This window comes from Miscanthus floridulus, chromosome 13 (assembly GCF_019320115.1).
Source record: "Miscanthus floridulus cultivar M001 chromosome 13, ASM1932011v1, whole genome shotgun sequence".
Lineage (NCBI taxonomy): Eukaryota > Viridiplantae > Streptophyta > Magnoliopsida > Poales > Poaceae > Miscanthus > Miscanthus floridulus.
In genome coordinates, this window is record NC_089592.1 from 28,354,657 (window position 1) to 28,377,979 (window position 23,323).

Below are 23,323 nucleotides of genomic sequence, written 5' to 3' on the forward strand. Positions count from 1 at the left end.
AGGCGTCTCCCGTTCAAAAGAGATACGGTTGGAGGTATGCAGATCTTTGTATATCTATGACCGTATCTGTTTCGGATTGTCCATGTTTTTTGGATAGCCCGTGGATGCGTAGATGGGTTAGTTTCCATGGTCTGCTCCGGTCTGAGATAGAGTTTTGGCATTACCTCCCTGTTGTTCTCCGAATACGCACTCTTCTTTGACAGGACATGTATCTAGAGAACAGCGGGGAGGTGCTGCCAAAATTCTATCTCGGATAGGAGTAGAGCATAGAAACTAACCTCATCTACGCATCCGCGGGTGGGATTAGGACCTATCCACACCTATTAGACAGTAGGAACACCATGTAGATGCAATTGATGGTTACATTACTCGCTGATACATATGTTAGAGGATGGATGACCGTCAGTGGATGTACACGGGCTAGAGAAGTTAGAGTGATTACACCACGGAATGGATGAGCAAGACCGATGCTTTCTTGAACAGTGCATTTGGCAAGGCTGCTAAAGGACATTGCCAAGTTTTGTGTCCTTGCAGCAAATGTGGCAACAGGAGAAGGGGAAACAAGGTAGAAATGGGTAAACATCTTGTGAAGAATGGATTTACGCATCGAAGACAAAGCCAGCCTACTCATTTGACCACTATATCGTCGCCCTCGATGCGGAGTGCCCAACAAGGCGGCACGGGTGAAGGCAGAGTTTTGGGTAAGTCTCCCTCACACAACATTGCTCAATACGTCGCATTCATTGGACTTTTCTTGAAATAATGAATGGATACATCATTTTTGTATGCAGATTTATTACAGATGCGAGGAGGGATTTGAGGCTAGGGCGGAGCAGGTGACTACCAAAGCCTGTAGAAAACTCATCACCGACATGCATCACGAGGTGCGCATCCAGGCCATCGTAACCTACTACGAGTCGAAGCTTGGAGAGAGGAAAGCCAAGAAAGACGCAAGAGAGATGCAGCTAACCCGAGAGCAGTACCTTGAGGTAAATGAAGAACATCAATATTGATTCGTTTTGAGATTAAGTTGGTTTAATTTGATCTTATATGTCCAATACTTGATGATATGTAGATGAATTCCTGGTGGTGCCAAGCGTATCCCGAGTGCTGGGCGATGATGGTGGAGAGGTGGTTCACGGAGGAGTATCTCAAGATGCACATGGATGCCCGGGACCGTTGTTTGTAGATGCAAGGTCCAGCACACCATCAAGGCAGCCGCAGCCTCGCCGGATACAAGCAAACATGGGTACACGAATTCATTTATCTATTGTGACACTCAGTTCTGCCTGATTTCTAATCATAGTGCTGTCTTTCTCGTAGTCGGCGTCACATAGTGGCTAGGCTTGCTCGGACTTCCATGCATGGTGTATGGCCCACAAGGGCAAGGCGACGTCCGACGTCTCCTTCAACCTGGAGGACCCGCCCGAGGCATACACGAACCCGAGCGTCCACTCCCGCATCAGTGAGTACACTAAGGTGGCGAGATCGCTCCATGGGCCAGACCATGATCTGAGCACCTAGGACTTCGATGGAGAGGCCGTCATGAGGGCGGGGTAAGGCAAGAAGCATGGGCGGTTCTGGCTTGGCGACGGCGTCATCGACACGACCTCTACTCCCTCTCTCTCCTAGATTCGAGCACGGAGCACGAGCGAGAGCCCGGCCATTCGCACACGGCCGACTGCTGTACAGCACCGGGTTGACGCACTCAAGGTTATTCTATTTTACTCGTCATACATTGATCTTTACACACCTTAATTAGCTTTGTATTACTGAAACATTAGAGTGAAATATTGCAGGCCCGGCTGGAACAAGAAATGAGGCAACGTTAGGAGCTGGAGGCCGGGCAGCAGAGGATGGTGGCCTAGCTGGAGGCCGAGCGGTAGGCCCAGGCTCAGAGGCTGACGGACATTACAGAGTTCCTACAAGGGCTTAGGCAACGTGTGAGCTTCTCTCTGCCAGCTGGGCTGTTGGTTCCACCTCCTTCTCCATGTCCTGTAGCTGCAGCTACTCCTGTGAGTATGAAAGTTTTTTATTTTCACTTGTGCTTTGCTTGTATGGCCTCTATCTTTCTCGATTAACTATCCAAATAATCTTGTCTCACATGCAATATTTTCTCCTTTGTGCAGTCTTCATCTAATGGTGGTTCGAATAATCCACCTCATGCACCTCCAAATGATGGAGCTAGGCCTTCACCACAGTCGCAGTGGCTAGGATGAGTGCACGTTGTATTTTTTTCATTTATTGTTCACTTGGTGATGGACTTGTGATATACTCGTGATGGACTTGTGGACTTTGATGGACTTGTGGATTTATTTGGATGGACTTGAGCACTTATTATTATATATGTGATATATATTGTGATGGATGTGATATGTGCGGATGGATGTATGGATGGATGAGATATATATATGATGAATGAGATATATATGTGATGGATGAGATATATATGTGATATATGTTTGTATGAATTTATTTGTCATGATGGAATTTAAAAAAAAATTAAAAATTACCGTTTTGGGTCACTTTGTCGAGTGTTGCACTCGACAAAGGACCCCGTTGCCGAGTGCCATGGTCACGGCAGTCGGCATAGCTAGAAAAATGGGCGCTCGGAAAACTATTTTTCCAGCTTTGCCGAGTGCCATGACCATGGTACTCGGCAAAGAATTTTAAAAAAAAAAATTCAAACTTTGCCGAGTGCCAGCCAGAGGGCACTCAGCAAAGAATTTTTTTAAAAAAAAATCAAACTTTGCCGAGCGCCAACCAAGGAGCACTCGGCAAAGAATTTTTAGAAAAAAAATAAAACATCTTTGCCAAGTGGCGGCAGAGTTGGCACTTAGCAAAGCAACCGTCAACGGAGCCGGCGCCGTGACGGTCGCTTTTCTTTGCCGAGTACCCCGGGGCTCTCGATAAAGCCTTTACCGAGTGCCCGATAAAAGACACTCGGCAAAGAGGACTTTGCCGATCAAATTTTTGCCGTATGTTATTTGCCAAGTGCCGCACTCGGCAAAGGCTTTGCCGAGTACAATTTAGCTTTTGCCGAGTGCGTCAGACACTCGGCAAAGAACCTAAATCGAGTAGTGAATTTCGTTGACTTGCATAGTAATCGAATTATTCGTCAAACTACTGGACCACACGCGCGGGCGCCATCGTCTCTCCATTCTCGACGGAGGGATGCGGTACTGAAAAATCGACAAAGGCGACCGGACAAGATCGTCAACAGCACCTGCTATCAACGTAACATCGGTATCAATTTGAGCTCCGTTTTTTTCACTACTTGTCCCTTTTGACTTTTTTTTATCATCCACATTTTACACCATGTACACTCGTACTGCAATATATATCCAGAGTACCTGCTACTATTCCACAGTCAAATTCATAGCTTTCTCAAATAAAGTAAAAAAAAAAAGACAAACTTTATATCAAAATTATATTGTGTATCTCGAAGAGATCTATAACTTTATAGTTGACGATTTTTTTATTTGCAATCATTTATATCAACCCAATTCTATTTAAAGTTCTCACATTTTAAAATCAAGTCGGCTAAGCCGATTGGAGGTGGCTCGCACGACTCGTCGTCTTCCTCACGTGTTTCGCTAGTCGTTTTCTTGTGCCATTTGGTTTCCAACACGCCTACGATGTTTATAACTTGTTGGCGATGCCTATGAACCACGTTGAGGCACTTTTGAGTTTCAACAGATAGCTTCCAGCTTTTGTGTAGCCATGCTAGGCCAATATATTGCAGATGGTAATTCGTTTGGATTGTGGTCTGCGCTGGCAAGGATTAACACCGTGCCACGGCAGGAGAGGAAAATCTGTTTGTTTGGTTCAGCAAAGCAAAGTGAGGCAAGGTTTTTGAAATGACTTCAGATGGACCAATGACCGAAATCAAAGCTACATGTCTTGAAAAGATCTAAGCATTAATAACTTTTTCATTTGTAATAATCTATGGTCACAAAATTCAGATTGAAGTCCTCACATTTTAAAACTCAAAATTTTCAATGTTCTTGAATGGAGAAATGAAAAAAACCAAAGTTGTAGATTTTGAATAGTTAGACAACTTTGTAGTTGACAACTTATTAATTTGAAATTGTTTATCTAATAAAATTCGTGTTTGAATTCCTTGTGAAAGCATCTAGGCCCCAACTGGGTTTCGGTGATTAATGACGACGTAACATTATTGTGACTAACATGTGTTTTGCAGAGGCAATTTGAGTTAGGTCACGATAATAGCGTTTGTTTGGGTAATCAATGGTATTCGTGCCCCTATTGATGAAAATCGTTTCGGTTTTCAAAGGATAATGACAAGGTTAAGGACGGACTAGTTCTAAGTATCATTTGGCATTGAAGAGACACTTAGAGTAGTGTAGGACTTTGTTTCTTCTTTGGCCATACTATTAAGAGGGGTATGAACTAGTAGCTTGACCTAGGAGAGTCTATTGATTTAGGTGTGGTGCACACTTGTCAAACTTAGCGCTAGGTAGCTCAGGGACAACCCAAAAATTCAAGTGGAGTCAACTTCATTCACAGAGTTTTTCGATTTGGAAGTGATTTGAAGTGAGAAAGGATGATCGGACATTGATGCCTAGGTGACCGGACTCTTGAGGACCGGGTTTGGTCAGTACAAAACAACATAGTGAAGGTTCTAGTTTCGATCGGACGCTGGTGCAGGAGATAGACCGGACGTGCTGGTGCCGACCAATTGTAGCAATGTCAGTTCAGCCCTGAAGAAAGACCGGACACTGGTCAGATTGTGACCGGACTCTGTTGGCCACGAGTCCGGTCGAGTACAAAGGCGGTCCAGAGATCGCTTTTCTTGACCTGACGCGTCAGGTGGGCAAGGACTGGACTCTCTCTAGAGTTTGGTCACTGTAACAGTCATGTTTCAGCTGCTGGTGATCGACCACTAACCGCACGCGTCTAGTCACTCTAACAGGAGCGTTCGGTCAGCACGTAGAAACCCTTTTTTCATACGGCTAGTTGAGTTGGTGGGGGTATTTATACTTCTCCAGCTCATCCAACTCAACTCTCTTGCCCATTTGTTCAACTAAAGAAACGCTTTGGAGTGCAAGGGAGAGCAAGAGCCTAGTGGGGTGATTGAGGTTTGAGAATCCAAGATTAAGGACCTCATTAGTGCATAGGGAGTAGCAAGTGTGCATCTATCTTTCTCATTAGGCTTGTCTTGGTCAAGTGAGAGTTTGTGCTTGTTACTCTTGGTGATCGCAATCACCTAGATGGCTCGGTGGTGATTGGAAGCTTGGTGATCATTCAGCAGATCTTGTGGATGACCCAAGTCATGGTATGAGTAGTTGTGGACGATTCACCGTGATGGAGTGTCGAAGAATCAGCCCGTAGAGAGCACTTGATCCTTGCGCGGATCAAGGGAGAGCTACACCCATGCGCGGTTGCTCCAACTAGGATTAGTGGAGAGTGGCGACTCCCCGATACCTCAAAAAAACATCGCCGTGCTCTTCTCCCTCTCTTTATCTTAAGCATTTACATTTGATCAATTCAATTCATGTCTTTACATTCTTAGAATTGCTATGCTAGAGTAGGATTAAAAGCTAGGGTGCAAAACTTTTATGCGGTAGAACAATAGAAACACTTTTAGGCACAAGAGGTGAAATGGGCCAAGTATAGGGCTTAATTATTACAAAAAAAATTAAAATTAACCCAATTCAATCTTCTCTTGGGTATCTTGATCCTTTCACCTTGCATTTTGAAATTTGGAAAATTTTGAAACGACATCGGATGGAGAAACGACCAAAAATAAAGTTGTAGTGATTGATGATATCTACAACATTTCAGTTGAAACCTTTTTTACCAAAAACAAAGTTGTAGTGATTGATGATATCTACAACTTTTCAGTTAAACCTTTTTTTGTTTGAGTTTGTTTATGGTCCTAAATAATATTCGTTTCTAAATCTAGTAAAGTGATTATTAATTAACATATTAGCACTTATCAAAACTAATCCTACCATCATAATTATTAATTACTAATATAACGTACTAATAATCCTTAAATTATTTACTAATGGCAAAGATTAGAAGGCATGGATAAGCTGGTCCGCCAGATTTTTTCAGAGCACGAAATCCAGCATCTAAGTGAAATATTCCCTATCCATGGATTTCCTTATCCCAGTGATCCACGAACCAAACACACTCTATCCATGGATGATCACATCCTATCCATAGAGATCAAGCAACCAAACACACCCTTAATCACAAGTGACTTTGGGTAGAGTGACTACTAGGGGAGGTACCTGTGAGGTTTGAGGTTGCAGGATCGAATCATGCCGGACCACGCGCACGTACATGACTTGTGCTATATGGGATGTAATTAATTGATAACAGCATGCTATCTAAATCAATCTACTACTGCCACAACTGAATGGATTGATTAATGGAGAGTGCAAATAGCCAAATACTTCCAATGACAAGACAACGTCATGAAATGAATCCATGATGCTGCGTTCAGTAATAGTTGTATAAAACAAGAGTTGCTGATTTTTAATTTCATGGTTTTGTAAACTTGAATCATTACTGCATTATTGAGAAATGCAGAGACCATGTGTATCACGAATTTACATGAGCCGCCGACCTGGTCCTTGGTCGTCGTGCCGCCGCCAACGGCCACCAGGGCCGGGCCGTCGTTGCCTAAGGCTAAGGGCTGCCAGGGGGTTGCCTCCCGTGGATGAGAGAGAGAGATGTGAGGTGAAGTGTGCGGCAAGTCGGCAACTGTGACGGGGAGGGGTGTGGCTGAGAGATGTGAGGAATGAGGGGAGGAGTCGTCTGAATTTTGGGTTGTCTAATGTTTCGGACCTTAAATGATCCTTATTTTTAGAGGTTCATCTCTAATTGATTTTACGAGGTGGGTCTTTATTAGTCGTCTCTATAAAGAATGAGTTAACCATCTCTGAAAATTCCTAAGCATTTTAGGAGATTGTTGAGATATTTTTAGTCCATCTCTATTAATAAAATGGGCTGTCTCCTAGAATCTTTTTTGTTGTAGCGTTAGATTCTAACCGCAAGGAACTGAAAAAATGATCCTGGAATGCAAAATATGCATATATCATCACAATGAGATATGGCTGATTAGCCTAGAAATAAAATGGTCAGTAGGAACAAAAAATATTGAAAATGGAATAGCAGAAATGCTACTAGAAATGCTAATGCAAGCAAATATTCTAATTTTGACGATGAATTGAAAAACACAGGTAACTAAGCTATCTCAATTCAGTAATAGCTCAGCTAGATCAATTTAGTAGCAGCTAGCTAGATCAACAAGCTATAGATTCAATACGCTGTTAATTATTCCTAGCTGTGTCACAGCATTTTCCATCCCTGATGCCTGCAGGCTAACATGCCGCGCTGCTCATCAACATTTTTCAGGCAACGCATCAAATGGTAATATCTCCACTACTAAAAAAACAATTTTTAGCAACGACGATTTTTTTAGGGGCGGCTCCACTACCAACTGCCCCTACAGTGGAGAGCTCAGGTCCCATGATTCCAGCCGCCCCTACAAATCTAACAGTACGGGCGGCTGGTGATACGAGCCAGCCCTACAAATGGGTAGATTTGTAGGGGCGACTCACTTACCAGCCGCCCCTACTGTTAGATTTTTAGGGGCGGCTCTGTAGACCCCTTCTTCCTCCTCGGGTCACTCACTCCAACCCGTGAAAAAAAGATAGGGGGTCTTGGACACCTCCCAAAAATTGTTCTACTAAGGGAAAATGTTTTGGTTTCAAATCCTTTGGTGGAGAGGTTGTAGAAGGTAAGAAAATGCTATTCCACACTTTTTTTTAAAGTTTTAATGGTTAGTTAGTGAGTAATTAGAGTTTTGTTTTTCTCTCTCTTCTATGGTGCTTGAGCTACTTATGAAGTAAATTAGACCCAAGTTTTGAATGTATTAGGGTAAATTAGGTAGTGGAACAAGATCATACCTTTATTTGGTCTATGTTTATTGATTTTAGTGAACAATTAGTTAGTTTTATGAATGTTTCATGTGCATGTAGATCTAGATCTAGGGTTTGGTCTTTTTATTAATTTTGTTTTTGTAAATTTTTGTTTGATGAAATTGGACTAGGGTTTGCATGAAAGATATTGGGTAAAATATAATTGTTGCTAATTGTTGTCTTTAAAATTGTTTATTGTAATCAACAAATATGTATTTTAATTATTTATGGATAAATGGGTCATTAATTAATTTTCCTCTACCATGGTGTGTTTGTATGCTTCATGTAATCATATTTGATTTATATTCATATATATCTGAAGTATATACAATTATTCTCAAGTAATTATTAATTTGATTCATTTATATATATATATATCTGAATAAGTAGTCCTTTAATGTTTGTTTTGTTGTTGTTGTAAAAGATAGAGTACATCAACTCTTGGATGTATGGTTCGTTAAGGTTCAAGGTAGGTTTCCTTGAAGAGGTGGATAAATTTATTGAAACCGCAAAGAAGCATGCAACGACGTTGATAGAGAATAATGATACAATTATTTGTCCCTGTAAAGATTGCAAGAACCATATAGCATGGACAGATGTGACTATCATCATATCACATTTGATTATGCGAGGATTTGTTGAGGACTACACAGTGTGGATTTATCATGGTAAAATAGTTATTGTTAACGACGAGGATGAGGAGAAATGCGATGACAAAACCCTAGAATCCCTACCCCAATATTCAGTACAGCTTGATACACGAATGGATCCCGAGTTTGGCAATGAACAAGGTGGTGATGCTGGTGGTTGGGATGGTAACGACGAAGGTGGTGCCAATAATGATGATGGAGCACGTGTCGGGGATGAAGATGATTTGGAGGACATGATTCGAGTTCTTGGACCAGAGATTGTACTAAAGAGCCCAAAAGGTCTAAAAATTTTAAAAAGGGTGACAAAAACATCGAAGGAGACTGTGTATGGTATTGAAAATGCATGTCCGACATATTGGACATTGCTACGTTTTTGTGCTTGAGCTACTCATCCTAAAGGCTAAGTACGACTGGTCAGACTGTAGTTTTAATGATCTATTGTGTCTCCTGTCATGGGTGCTGCCACAACCAAACTCAGATCCCGTAAACACATACCATGCGAAGAAGGTCATAAGTCCATTGACAATAGGGGTTGAAAAAATCCATACATGTCCCAACCACTGTATCCTTTTTCGTGGTGAAACGTTCAAGTCACTAGATAAATGTCCCCGGTGTGGGGCCAGCCTTTTTTTGCGCTTAAGCCCCCTCATCTCGTCCATTGAATCAACATCTAGTGGTTCTAATTGGTAGTTTTCAAGTTTACACAAATTAATTGGCATGCACTACTTTGTATACTTGTCAACCTCGAGAGAGGCATGCGAAGCAAGTTGGTGATTTTTATGTGTTGCATCGCTGGACGCTATCGTGGCAACAATCAAATGCCAAATCAGTTGATGCGATTTGTCTATGTGCAGTGAAATTTTTGTATATATCTTACTACTGTCTGTCCAAAATAAACTAAATTCTAGGGTTATCTTAAGCCAAACTATTTTAAGTTTGACTAAATTTATAAAAAAATACAAAATTAGTATAACACTACCGGACTCAGTGAATTTGCCGAGTGCCAGGGGCACTCGGCAAAGCCTAATTTGCACTCGGCAAAGGCTTTGCCGAGTGCTGCACTCGGCAAAGACCACTCGATAAAAAATGAGTCGGCAAAGACGTCTTTGCTGAGTGTCTTTTGTCGGGCACTCGGCAAAGCCTTCGCCGAGTGCCCGACACTCGGCAAAGTTGGAACCGAAAAAAAACCCGAAAAAATGGGAATTTTTACCAAAAAAAATGGAATTTTCTTTTAATTGGTGGAGGCCCCCACCGGTCAGCACCCATCCATCTCTGGCTTTTTTTGCGTAAATTTCACGGCTACGCGGCCGACGGGATTCGAACCCGAGACCTCCCGCTGCGCACAAATCTCCTCTACCACTACACCACAATGTCACTTGTGTCTAGATTTCGTTTTAGTTCCCAATATATTACACTAAACCGAGTATAAATTATTTGTTTGAGGCCCTAAACGAATTCAAATAAAAAAGTTGTGAACTACAAAGTTTCATAACTTTTCGAGATCTACACTTTTAGTTTAGGAAGTTTTTCCATTCGAGGTCGTTTATAAAATTTGAATTTTAAAATTTGGAAATTCAAACGTAGTTTTGCATGACAAGATGTTTTCAAATCAAAAAGCTGCCAACTACAATGTTTCATAACTTTTCGAGATCTACAGAGTTTATTTTGGTTGTTTTTCCATCCGAGGTCGTTTATAAAATTTGAATTTTAAAATTTTGAAATTCAAACGCAGTTTTGCATGACAAGATGTTTTCAAATAAAAAAGTTGCCAACTACAATGTTTCATAACTTTTGAAGATCTACAATTTTTATTTAGGAAGTTTTTCCATCCGAGGTCTTTTAAAAAATTCAAATTTTAAAATTTTCAAATTCAAACGTCGTTTTTGCATGACAAAATGATTTCAAATCAAAATGTTGCCAACTACAAAATTTCATAACTTCTCAAGATCTACAAAGTTTATTTTGGTCATTTGTTCATCCGACATAGTGGTAGTAACATTGTTCACAAATCATATATATCTCTCTTCTACTTTCATGAAACTAATATGAGAGAGATGAGAGATGTATATTTTATGAACAACGTTATCGTCGCTTTGTCAAATGAAGAAATGACCAAAATAAACTTTGTAGATCTTGAGAAGTTATACAACTTTGTAGTTGAAAAGTTTTTCATTTGAATTAATTTAGGGCCTCAAAAATTGATTCGAAAAACTGATTTGCGGAGGGCCAAAAAAATACACACGGCAAAATGCCTCTTTGCCGAGTGCCAAAACATAGGCACTCGGCAAAATACGGCTTTAAAAAAGGCACTCGGCAAACTGAGAGTAAATTGCTTGTTTGAGGCCCTAAATGAATTCAAATAAAAAAAGTGGTCAACTACAAAGTTTCATAACCTTTTGAGATCTACAATTTTCATTTAGTAAGTTTTTCCATCCGAGGTCGTTTGAAAATTTTGAATTTTAAATTTGAGAGATTCAAACGTAGTTTTGCATGATAAGATGATTTCAAATCAAAAAGTTGTCAACTACATAGTTTCATAACTTTTGGAGATCTACAATTTTCATTTAGGAAGTTTTTCCATCCGAGGTCGTTTGAAAAATTCAAATTTTAAAATTTTCAAATTCAAACGTCGTTTTTGTATGACAAGATGATTTCAAATCAAAATGTTGCCAACTACAAAATTTCATAACTTATCAAGATCTACAAAGTTTATTTTGGTCATTTGTTCATCCGACATAGTGGTAGTAACATTGTTCATAAATCTTATATATCTGTCTTCTACTTTCATGAAACTAATATGAGAGATATGAGAGATGTAGATTTTATGAACAACGTTATTGTCACTTTGTCAAATGAAGAAATGACCAAAATAAACTTTGTAGATCTTGAGAAGTTATACAACTTTGTAGTTGAAAAGTTTTTCATTCGAATTCATTTAGGGCCTCAAAAATTGCTTCGAAAAACTGATTTGCCGAGGGCCAACAAAATGCACACGGCAAAAAGCCTCTTTGCCGAGTGCCAAAACAAAGGCACTCGGCAAAATACATCTTTGCCGAGTGTCAGAAAAAAACACTCGGCAAATACATACTTTGCCGTGTGCCAAAAAATAGCACTCGGCAAAATACATCTTTGCCGAGTGCTAGAAAAAAAACACTCGGCAAAGACGTATTTTACCGTGTGTTTTTGTTTGCCGAGTGTATTTTATTTGGCACTCGGAAACACGGTCTTTGCCGAGTGCCCGATAAAATACACTCGGCAAAGCCTCCGGCACTCGGCAAATCGCCGGTTTCCGGTAGTGTAACTAGATACATCATAAAATATATTGTCATAATTTACTTATTTGGTGCCATAAACAATATTACCCTTTCTTATAAAGTTGGTCAACCTTAAGATAATTTGACTTTAATTAGGTGATTCTAAAAGAACTGATTTATTTTTGGGACTGAGGTCCCACTCTGTTGGAAATTTCCTAGTGGTGTATCACTGCTGACTTGTGGTGGCCCCCTCCTTTTTTCTTCTTTAGTATAAGGACTGACTTGTACTCCATATATTCCTGTGGTACGTAGGTACTACCTATATTGCCACTTTAATAGTTGACCAATACTTTAATAATGTACGATATGTAAATGTCACTTTAATTGATGTAATGTACTACGTGCATCATGGTTCTGGACGTGCTAAGGAACAGTCGCCAAAAAAGAAAAGACAGAGACTACAGGGTCCAGGAAACCCAACATAAATTGAAGCAAGCTTTGTATCACTCCGTTTTGTACGTAGCCACGATGCGCTAGGGGAACTATAAGGTTTAGACTGAACAATTACATGGAGCATGCATGCATGGATTAACAGTTGGTCAATATTCAAAGTGGCTGCTGGCTACTACTGCAGGTAGGAACGTAGAACTAAAAAAAAAATCACTGCCGTCACTATCGCTATCCAGTGGTATGAACCTGCTGAGTGGGCCGGAGACGACAAAGGCTCCGTTCGGCTGTCATAAGCTGGCTTATCAGTCATGATACAATATTTTTCTCTACTAATAAATTAGCTGTACAAATCAGCACCAGTGGCTTATAGACGAGCTGAACTGAGCCAAAGATGCGAACGAGAGACGACGTGCGCACTCTGCTGCGCTGCTAGTCAAACTTTCAACAGCTCTGTTACCGATCGATCCGCATATGTTTCTTCTGTGTGTCCACGTGTGCATGATGGTGATATATTGCTGATACTTTGATCCTTAGCTTAAAGACCATTTGTTTCCGGGTCATTCATTTGCTTCTCATCTCAGAGAACGAGCGAGCGAGCGAAATGGCGGCCAGCAGGTGCAGCACCGGCGGCGGCAGCCATGGTGGGCGACTCCTTTGGGTGCTGCTCGCGTGCTCGTGGGTGGCAGCGACGAGAGGCCAGCAAACAGCACGAACTGATCCAGCCGAAGGTACGTACGCACGTACGTGCAGCAACTGTCCATTAGCAGCTAGCCGTATGTGTACCATGCATGCACACAAGCACATGCGATGCGAATTTAGTTCATCATCCTCTAGGCCCAGTTTCGAACACGGAAATAGACCTCATATGCTAAGCTAGTACTTAGAGAAATCACATCTTCAACACAAATTTCTTGTGTAAGTGTGATACTACATGTTTACATGTATATGTTTTAATTTCTTTGGGCGCAAAATTTTCATCGTGTGCGTGTAATTGTGCAGTGGTGGCACTGAACACGATCCTGGGGCGATGGGGGCTGAAGGCGTCGCCGGCGTGGAACATCAGCGGTGAGCCCTGCAGCGGGGTCGCCGTCGACACCACCGACGTCGAGTACAACAACCCCAACATCAACCCGGACATCAAGTGCGACTGCACCTACAACAACGCCACCGTTTGCCACATCACCAATCTGTAGGTTCCTCACTTCTGATCCTCTCCCTCCCAGAGCGCCGTTGCGTTGATCTGCCACCGCAGCTCGATCACCATCTGCTCGACGAAACGCCCGAGCGGGGCTTGATTATTACCTCTCGAAGCTGTCAAGATTATATTTCCCATATGTTTGGATAGAAAAGCATGCACAAAAGGAGTAGTTTTTACTCCTTTTATTTCACCCTATGAGATGAGGTCTTGTTTTGACATGTTCTTTGCTTCTGCAGGAAAGTGTATGCCTTGAATGTTGTCGGTCAGATACCAGCCGAGCTGCAGAACCTCACCTATCTCAATAACCTGTATGGCATCTGACTAATATATATTCTCAAAGTTTATTTTTTCCTGAATAAATCACCCTCAACAATTATTCACAATAATGTCCTATTTGCCTGCAAAGAATCAGTAACCATTAGTATTCTTTATCTGGCTAATTGGTTTGATGATGTTTCAGGAACCTGAAGTATAATTATTTGACAGGTCCCGTCCCATCATTCATTGGGAAATTTCCCATGCAGTACTTGTAAGAATTATATTTCAAAATTTGATTGTGCCTCATTTATTAGCTACCACTTAATTTGTCTTAACCACATTTTTGTTTCTGAAAACATTGCAAGATCTCTAGCTATGAATCCGCTATCTGGAACAGTTCCAAAGGAGCTTGGGAACCTTACCAATCTTAGCTCATTGTGAGAGTTCCCTGGTTATTGTATACTTTAGCTACTAAGTTCTACATAAAACTTGCTAACCTTGCGTGGCTACTCGACATTGGACTATATTTAGTACTAGGTGAAATAAAGCACATCTTGAAATAATAAATATTGGCACATCAACATCATTTCCCCCTTGTATTTGGTGTTTCAAATGTTTCAGATTGTTCATCAAACAGAAAAAAGTATGACTTTTTCTGTTCATAGCATCACATACATGTGCGTAATCGCATTCTGAACTACTCACTTTTTCTTTCAGGGGCATTAGTATGAACAATTTTACTGGTGAACTTCCTTCTGAACTGGGCAACTTGACCAAACTGGAGCAACTGTAAAATGCATCTTTTGTATTTCCAAACTTCACTTCTGAATGAACTAAAAGTTTTGTCAACTGTCTTTGCAGATACATTGACAGCTCTGGCTTCAGCGGTCCATTCCCTTCGACATTCTCAAAGCTTAAGAACTTGAGGATCCTGTATGCTCAATACTGCAGCAACAAGTTATGTCCGATGTAATATCACACTCTTAGTGTAATATATTTTCTTGTGCGTGCAGCTGGGCATCGGACATTGATTTCACAGGAAAAATACCTGATTTCATCGGGAGCCTGACTCAGTTGGAAGTAATGTAAGACTACTATTAATTGCTTCGCATGATCATTTAGTACATTTTTTTATGAACCAAGGCTTCCTGGAAACTGTGCAATAGGACTTTGTGCATATGCTCTTTGCTTATTCATAAGCACAATAATTCTTTTCACTTTTCACTCCTAATAGAAATGTTACACATTTTCATGCAATCAGATCAATCTGGCTGATAAAAAAGTCATGATACTTCATGCTTAACGTTTATTATGTTCAAATGACAAATAATCTTTTAGCAGCCGGCTTATTAGGAACACAAATTTATGAACTTGTAGGAGGTTCCAAGGAAATTCTTTTGAAGGCCCAATCCCAAAAAGTATATCCAATCTAACCAAATTGACGGACTTGTAAGTACTTCATTCATTGTTGCCCCTGTTCCTTTGATAGTTGACAAGGTCAATCTTGTCGTGGAAACTGATTTGTTAGACATCTTCATGTGCAGACGGATTGGTGATATTGTAAATGGGAGCTCTTCATTGTCCTTTATCAGTAACTTGACATCTTTGAATGTCCTGTATGCGACATACTTTTCACTGTAAATGTACAGTTTCATATCTTGGCAGTGTAGATGGTACTGACATTGGTTATCTTTCTACAGGATATTGAGGAACTGCAGGATATCTGATACTCTTGCAACAGCAAATTTTTCTAATCTAGCGGGATTGACCTTATTGTAAGTATTTCATTATATGCAATTGTACAAATGTCTGTTGCTGTTGCTTTTCTTTCACAAAATTTCAATTGGATCATCTTTTCAAGTAATATTTCTGTCTCATGGCACAGGGACTTGAGCTTTAACAATCTCACAGGCCAAATTCCACAATCCATACTGAATTTGGACAATCTTGGATTCTTGTAAGGGATTCTTTTAAGAGATCATCTTCATAATACAACTGAACTCTTAAGCTGATGCTTGTATGTTTTGCTTGTCACAAACATTAACAAATTCAGGTTTCTCGGAAACAATAGCCTTTCTGGAAGCCTGCCTGATGTTAAAAGCCCTTCACTAAACAATTTGTATGTCAGGAAATTTCAGTGTTGTCTAACATAATTTTATATTTTTTAATTACTGAAACTGTGTATTTATTTCATCTGTAATAATTTTTTTTTATTTTTTCAGAGATTTTTCTTACAACCAGCTCTCCGGTAGCTTCCCTTCTTGGGCTATCCAGAATAATTTGCAATTGTAAGTTGAAAGTACAAATTTTTCCTTGAAGGGCAAAAATTTAGATATGCTCAAGGTTGTATCACTCTGTTGTTTGATAAGTTGTTTTTTTTTTAAAAAAAAAGGAATTTGGTGGCAAACAACTTCATTCTTGGTAGCAGCAACAACAGGTACTTTAAAATTTAGTTATGCCTTCTGAGAGTTTTTTTTAGTTGAGAGCGTTAAACTTCTTATTTTCTTCAAATGTGCAGCATTCTACCTTCAGGCCTAAACTGTCTCCAGCAAGATATTCCTTGTTTCCGTGGTTCTCCTGAATGTATGTTTCTCACTCTTTACCATCTTCAGCAGTTGACACGGTCTCAGGGATTGCAATATAGTTAATATATATACTTCTTAATTGCAGATTCCTCCTTTGCGGTAGACTGTGGAAGTAACAGATCTATGAGGGGCTCAGATAATACTTTTTATGAAATCGATCCTACAAATATTGGAGCTGCATCATATTATGTTACTGGTCAAACAAGATGGGGTGTTAGCAATGTAGGAAAATTTAATGAGGCCCCAAATGGAAGTTACATAATATATAGTTCCCAGCAGTTTCAGAATGCACTGGATTCAGAACTGTTCCAAACAGCAAGGATGTCACCATCATCACTGCGGTACTATGGCATTGGACTTGAGAATGGAAATTACACTGTTGAGCTTCAGTTTGCAGAGTTTGCTTATCCAGAGTCACCCACCTGGCAAAGCACTGGAAGGAGAGTTTTTGACATATACATCCAGGTGCATATCGCCATATCCCATGCATCATAGATCAGGAGTTTTGATGTTTCCTAGACAAAAGACTTTGTTATCTTACTTGACATTTGTACAGGGTGGTCTGAAAGAAAAGAACTTTGACATAAGGAAGACGGCTGGTGGAAAATCTTATGTTGCAGTGTATAAGAAATACAATGCAACTGTGTCCAAAAACTTCCTTGAGATCCATCTGTTCTGGGCAGGCAAGGGCACTTGTTGCATTCCAACCCAAGGGTACTATGGACCCATGATCTCAGCATTAAGTGTGACACCAAGTACTGTCTAACCCAATCGATGAATAATAGCTTGAAATAAGTATCCTATTGGATGCTAATATATCAAACGTCCTTTTTTCAGATTTTACTCCTACTGTGCGAAATGGTGTTCCCAAAAAGAAAAGCAAAGCAGGGGCAATTGCTGGAATAGTAATTGGTGCTTCTGTTTTAGGACTAGCCGCCTTAGCTGGAATCTTTATGCTGGTACAGAAGCGAAGAAGAATAGCACAGCAACAAGAAGGTATCAAATACATTTATACAGTAATTTAGACATCGAATCTTACAATTGACTGATTCTGATTCTTTCTCAATTGGAATGAAACAAAATAAACAGAGCTTTACAACATGGTCGGAAGGCTAAACGTCTTCAGTAATGCTGAACTAAAGTTAGCTACAGATAACTTCAGTTCTCAAAATATTCTTGGAGAAGGCGGGTATGGACCAGTTTATAAGGTTACTCCCTCACAATTTACTCTTGCAAATGCAGCTTTCTAATAATTTTTTGTAGAAGTTGGTAACGAATGCAGCTTTCTAGAAACATATATGGACAATCATATATATATATTACTTTTTATTTTTGCAGGGTAAGCTACCTGATGGGAGGATAATAGCTGTGAAGCAACTTTCTCAAACATCTCATCAGGGGAAAAGCCAGTTCGTAACAGAAGTGGCCACAATTTCTGCTGTGCAACACCGCAATCTTGTGAAGCTATATGGTTGTTGCATTGACAGTAACACCCCCCTGCTGGTCTATGAGTATCATGAGAATGGAAGCCTTGATCGAGCACTCTTTGGTGTGCTCACTTTGACTCATCCCCATCACTACACGCCTTTAACCGCATTTGTAGTTATAATAAAAACAATATTTCTCAAAGATTTTGTTTTTGAATGTACAGGTGACAGTGGCTTGAGCCTTGACTGGCCAACACGCTGTGAGATCATTTTAGGTATTGCAAGAGGCCTAACCTATCTTCATGAGGAGTCCAGCGTGCGCATCGTGCATAGGGACATCAAGGCCAGCAATGTTTTACTTGACACCGACCTCACACCCAAGATCTCCGATTTCGGGCTTGCCAAGCTCTTTGATGAGAAGAAGACTCATGTCAGCACTAAAATTGCAGGCACATTGTAAGTGCATTTCACCTTTGCCCGTGCTGTGAATGTAGCTCTGAATCCTGATCTGACTAATTGAATCTCCGTATCCGTTGTCAAGTGGATACCTGGCGCCTGAGTATGCCATGAGAGGCCATCTGACTGAAAAGGCCGACGTTTTTGCCTTCGGGGTGGTGGCATTGGAGACTGTCGCAGGTCGATCAAACACTGACAGTTCCTTGGAGGAAGACAGGATCTATCTCTTTGAGTGGGTAAGCTGATCAAATATCCTTAAGCCCAAAGAAAACACCTCGGTTCCTTCTTGTAAACCTACTGATCGCTGAAGCATTCGACGATTTGCAGGCCTGGGAGCTGTACGAAAGGGACCAAGCACTCGGCATCTTGGACGCAAGGATCCAAGAATTCGACAGCGAAGAGGCACTGAGAGTCATCAGTGTCGCCCTCCTCTGCACGCAGGGTTCGCCTCACCAGCGGCCACCGATGTCGCGGGTCGTGAAAATGCTCACCGGAGACATCGAGGTGACCGAGGTGGTGACCAAGCCAAGCTACATCACTGAGTGGCAGCGCAGGGGTGGGAACACCAGTTACGTTACTAGCGACTACTCTGGCGACACGACCGGCCGGGGAGTTCAGCATGCAGAGGGAGACTATCGCGCCTCACACCCCGTCGCCGGCGATGACTGGAATCATCGAGGACGGACGGTGATTACACAGGCTGCTGCTGGATTAATTTGATCTGAACGGGAAATCTTTGAACATAGTTGAACCATGTTTGTGTGGTATATGTGGAAGACAAGTCGATTTGCTAGATTAGCATGTTAAGAAAAAAGACAAAACTTGACCTGGTATATATTAGTATTTTGTTTGAATGAATGCAGAGCTCTGCCCCTTTTATAAAAAAAAAAACTATTTTGTTTCATTCATAAAAGCAACAATACGCTGAGAATACTCTGCACCTTATATATAACTAGTGTCAGGGTGCGCGCATTCGCGCGCCCGGGGATAAGTGTGGGTGCAGAATGTGATGCACGCGCTCGGGGATAAGTGTGGGTGCAGAATGTGCCGTGAAGCAGCCGGATAATGTGGTTTGGTCTATTTATATAGATTACCGAAAGGCATGCCTATAACTAGCATGGTAGGGCATCAGAGCATTATGCAAGCAAGGTTCACATAAATAGCATGGTGGATCATATACTGAATATTACACAGTTCTGTTTAGTACTAAACACACAAGACTCAGAAGTTCACTACAGGTTGCAATGTACATAGGGATTACACAGTTGTCTTTAGCACTAAACACACAAGACTCAGAAGTTAGGTATGTAAAGTCGCGCGCCAATTTTAAGTCATCTTGCGAAAACTAAAAAGGCAAATGTTGGAATGGAACATGGAGGCCCGTGTAAACTGAGACACTCCATGGAATTGAGCTAAGGAAAACATGTAGAATTAGATACGATCGGATATGTAAGCCAAATAGGTTGGCAGTAGTAGCGGTAGACGGCATGGTTTTGGCGTAGCTGGAATTGGAACCATATGTATCAACCTGCAGGAACCACAATCAAACAGTTGTATTATGAGCAGAGGATACATAAATTGTTCTAAGTCAACCAAATGTAGCAAATGCAGTGGACATAGGCCATGGATAGGCCTCTAGGTGTTAAAATAAACGGGAAGCATTCATCCATAGAAGAAGGGTATTGTGTGGCAAAAAAAAGAAAAAGAATTTGGCTTGGAAGCAAAATAGAAGTGCTAGATGTAAATAATAGAAGGCAAGATAAAGTGTTGTACACTAGTCGTTCAGCAGCTATAGCGGATAAAGGAGACAATTTCCTACAAACTCACGTATTTCTTGGTGTTTTCTTAAATAATTGATAAACAGTAACGCATTTTGGTAAAAAAAATGGCGTGCAAAATTAAGCAAAGCAAGTCACTACCTGCAGCACAATTAATAGTAGTGCCTTTTTTCACTCACTGTGTTGTGGCCATTCATAACTGAACATCTAAGAAGTAAAAATGAGAGAGCAAGAGAGATTGTGCCGGTTTATGTAGGTTTTGTTTAGTGTGTAATAACAGGTTGTGTTCAGAGGACACATGCAGCCAAGCCAATTTATTCAATCAGACTTGAATGTACAGAAGTCATCATGAAATAGATATGAAGAAGCAGGCAGCCATACCTTACAAATAAACTGCCAATCAAATTATACGTGAACCAGAAATGAGATCCGTCAGATCAGATACTCTTTCTCCAACTGTTCAGTTGTCGCTGTATATCACCAGTGGATTGCTGAAATGGGCTATGTAGATAAGTCTAAAACCAATGAAAAGAAATTGCAGCACCTAGACCATAGTAATTGAATTTAAATTCAGTCAAAAAGTTAGACGTCGACAATTTCTCAGATTGAGGTTTGGCCCCAACATTTATGAAAGCAGAGATGATAGACATTGTAAGATGTAAATTGAGGTGGCTAGCTGTATGAATGGGAACTCATTCTATAGAATCCAGAGCACTGAAAGAAACCTCTGAAGATATAGTAGCAGGTATGTATCAGTATAAAAATTGTCAAGTTCCCATTTGTCATAGCCTTTCTTTAAACACGTAGGGGAATAGAACCCGTTTTTTTCCTAATAAAAACAAACACTTGTAGCTATACATCATCATAGGGAATGTGAGTGATAGGTGGCCTTCACATTCTAATGGCAAAGGCCCAATACCTATTTAACTCGATCATATAAGTTGAGAGATTTGGCCCCTCAAAGTATACTCGACTAAACAGAAACCACCTGATGCATGAACTTTAGGCATCTTTAGGCCACCTCTCGAGCCGTTGTTGAAGGTTAGTTCATACTAAAACGATGCCTTTTTAAGGAGATTACAGCTTAACACTATATGTAACCATTCAAAACGCATCGGTACACTTGTAGTTGTTATCGGTAGTTACTGAACCAAAATCTGCTAGCATAGGAAACCTAGCATAGAAATGGTTATTTCAGTCCTAATTCATTAGTGTCACTCTATAAAGCTTATGAAATCAAAGCACACTGACTAGAAAAATAAATGTCAAGCTTTGGGTCCTATTGTAAAAAATTGCATATTGATACTTAGTAACTGAGCAAATTTATCTATTTTCTAATTAACTCCAAACACCTCTGACAAACATTATTGTACATATAAAAATGATTGGAGATGCCAAGAGCCGGACTTTAAAAGGTTCAATTGAAGTACATGCATTATCTTTTCCTAGTTAATAAGATTAGAGTCTTGAAAGTGAAAAATGGCAGGCATGATACACATAACAAAATGCTTGATCTATGTCTGAATGAGGTATACTACCGGAGCACAGATCAAAATGTGAAGCTTCATTATTTGAGCATACCATTTCGCTCCAGGTAGGTTTATAAAAATAAGATCGTCATGGTCAACTTAAATCACTTTGTGAGACCTAGCTGGAGCTGGCACGTCCTTCTATGTTAGTCATTAGTCAATGACGATGATGGATCAGTTCACCCAAATTACTATCTTGGAAAAACTATAGTAGGATGTACAAATCGACATGCAAAGGAATGAAACAAGGCCAAATCTAAACGACAATCTTGCTTGTCATTACCTAAGCAATGTAGCAGTCAAATAATTGATAACAAAATAATTTGTGTACTATGCTTTAAAACATATCAGATCATACAGGAAAGGGCCAACAATTCATGGCCATAAGTTGTGAAGTGTAATTATGTGACACTAGGGATGAAAACGGTATGGATATTTTCCGACCGTATTTGAAACCGAATCCGTCTAGAGGGGTTGAGATCTGTCCGTATCCGAGTCCGGATATCTAACATCCGATACCGTATCCGTATCTGAATACTCAAATCGTATATTTATGATGTCGATATCCAATCGTATCCTATCCGACATTGTTGACACTATCCATATTCGAATCCGAATCTGGACAGAAATATGAAAACAAATGTAATATTGGTGATACCCGTCCGTATCCGATCCGTTTTCATCCCTATGTGACACACATAACAAATTGCTTTATGTATGTCTGAATGAGGTATATTACTGGAGCATGGAGCCAAATCTGAAGCTTCATTATTTGAGTGTATTATTTCGCTTCAGGTAGGTAAAAAATAAGATAGTCATGATCAATTTGAATCATTTTGTGAGACCTAGCTGATGCTGGACTATAACAATTCAATATTATTGTTTGAGCATGATTTAACCTGAATTTGGTTGTAATTTGTTGTAGAAAGCAGGTCCTTTTGCGGTAGTCAACGACAACGATCGATCGCCTCACCTAAAGTATCATCTAGATAAACTATAGTAGAGGACGTACAAATCAGCCTGCAAAAGCATGAAACAAGGCTAAATACAAACAACAATCTCGCTCGTCAATACTTAAGCAATATAGCAGTCTAGCAATCAATATCAAAATTATACGTGCATTGCGCTTTGAAACTTATCAGATCATATGGGAGAATGTCAACAATTTATCAGATCATATAAACTATGAACTTTTTATATAGATTCATAGTTTAAACCAACACGGCTGTGCATAGTCATTGTTGACACCGTAGTGAACCATCGAAACGGTCCAATTGGAATAGACTGCTTCTCAAGAAGATGGAAGCTAATTGCTTGATGATTCAATTTTTCATTGCAGATTTAGTTAATTTGGAGGAACAACAAAATGAGCTAATAATCTGAGCATCTAAAAAAATCTCCAAGCAAGGTTTCTACCAGGACCTGCAGTAATGACAATAGCTTAATCTATATTGGCCTTGCCATTGTAAAGGAACAACCAATCTTCAAATGAACTGCAACCAATCCATCGGTAGTTGTGAGTTTTAAACATTTCGTACTAAATGGAATGCATTATTGCTAGCTAAAAAGATATGCTGATTATATACGAATTCGAATAGCATTTGCAGGTAGGGAAAAATATACCAAACCAAAGCGTGGCAAGGCAACAGGTAGTGCCTTTGACTCTGTCCGCAGTGCCAATCCTGCAAAAAGATTTGTTACGAACTCACTCCAAAACTATGAATCTTGACTCTCTAAGGAAAACTCTGTGCACTGCAAAACTGTACAAACGGCAAAGCAC

The 23,323-nt window shown here is 40.3% G+C and overlaps 1 long non-coding RNA gene and 1 pseudogene across 1 annotated transcript; both read left to right on the forward strand.

The window, feature by feature from the left end:
• The first annotated feature begins 805 nt into the window (after nucleotides 1-805).
• Nucleotides 806-2,316, forward strand: LOC136499043 (uncharacterized). Its single transcript, XR_010769873.1, has 5 exons — nucleotides 806-989; nucleotides 1,076-1,249; nucleotides 1,324-1,713; nucleotides 1,800-2,015; nucleotides 2,130-2,316. It is a non-coding gene; the product is annotated as an uncharacterized lncRNA (long non-coding RNA).
• A 10,387-nt stretch (nucleotides 2,317-12,703) lies between these two features.
• LOC136499041 (probable LRR receptor-like serine/threonine-protein kinase At1g56130) lies at nucleotides 12,704-19,094 on the forward strand (annotated as a pseudogene).
• Nucleotides 19,095-23,323: the final 4,229 nt, after the last annotated feature.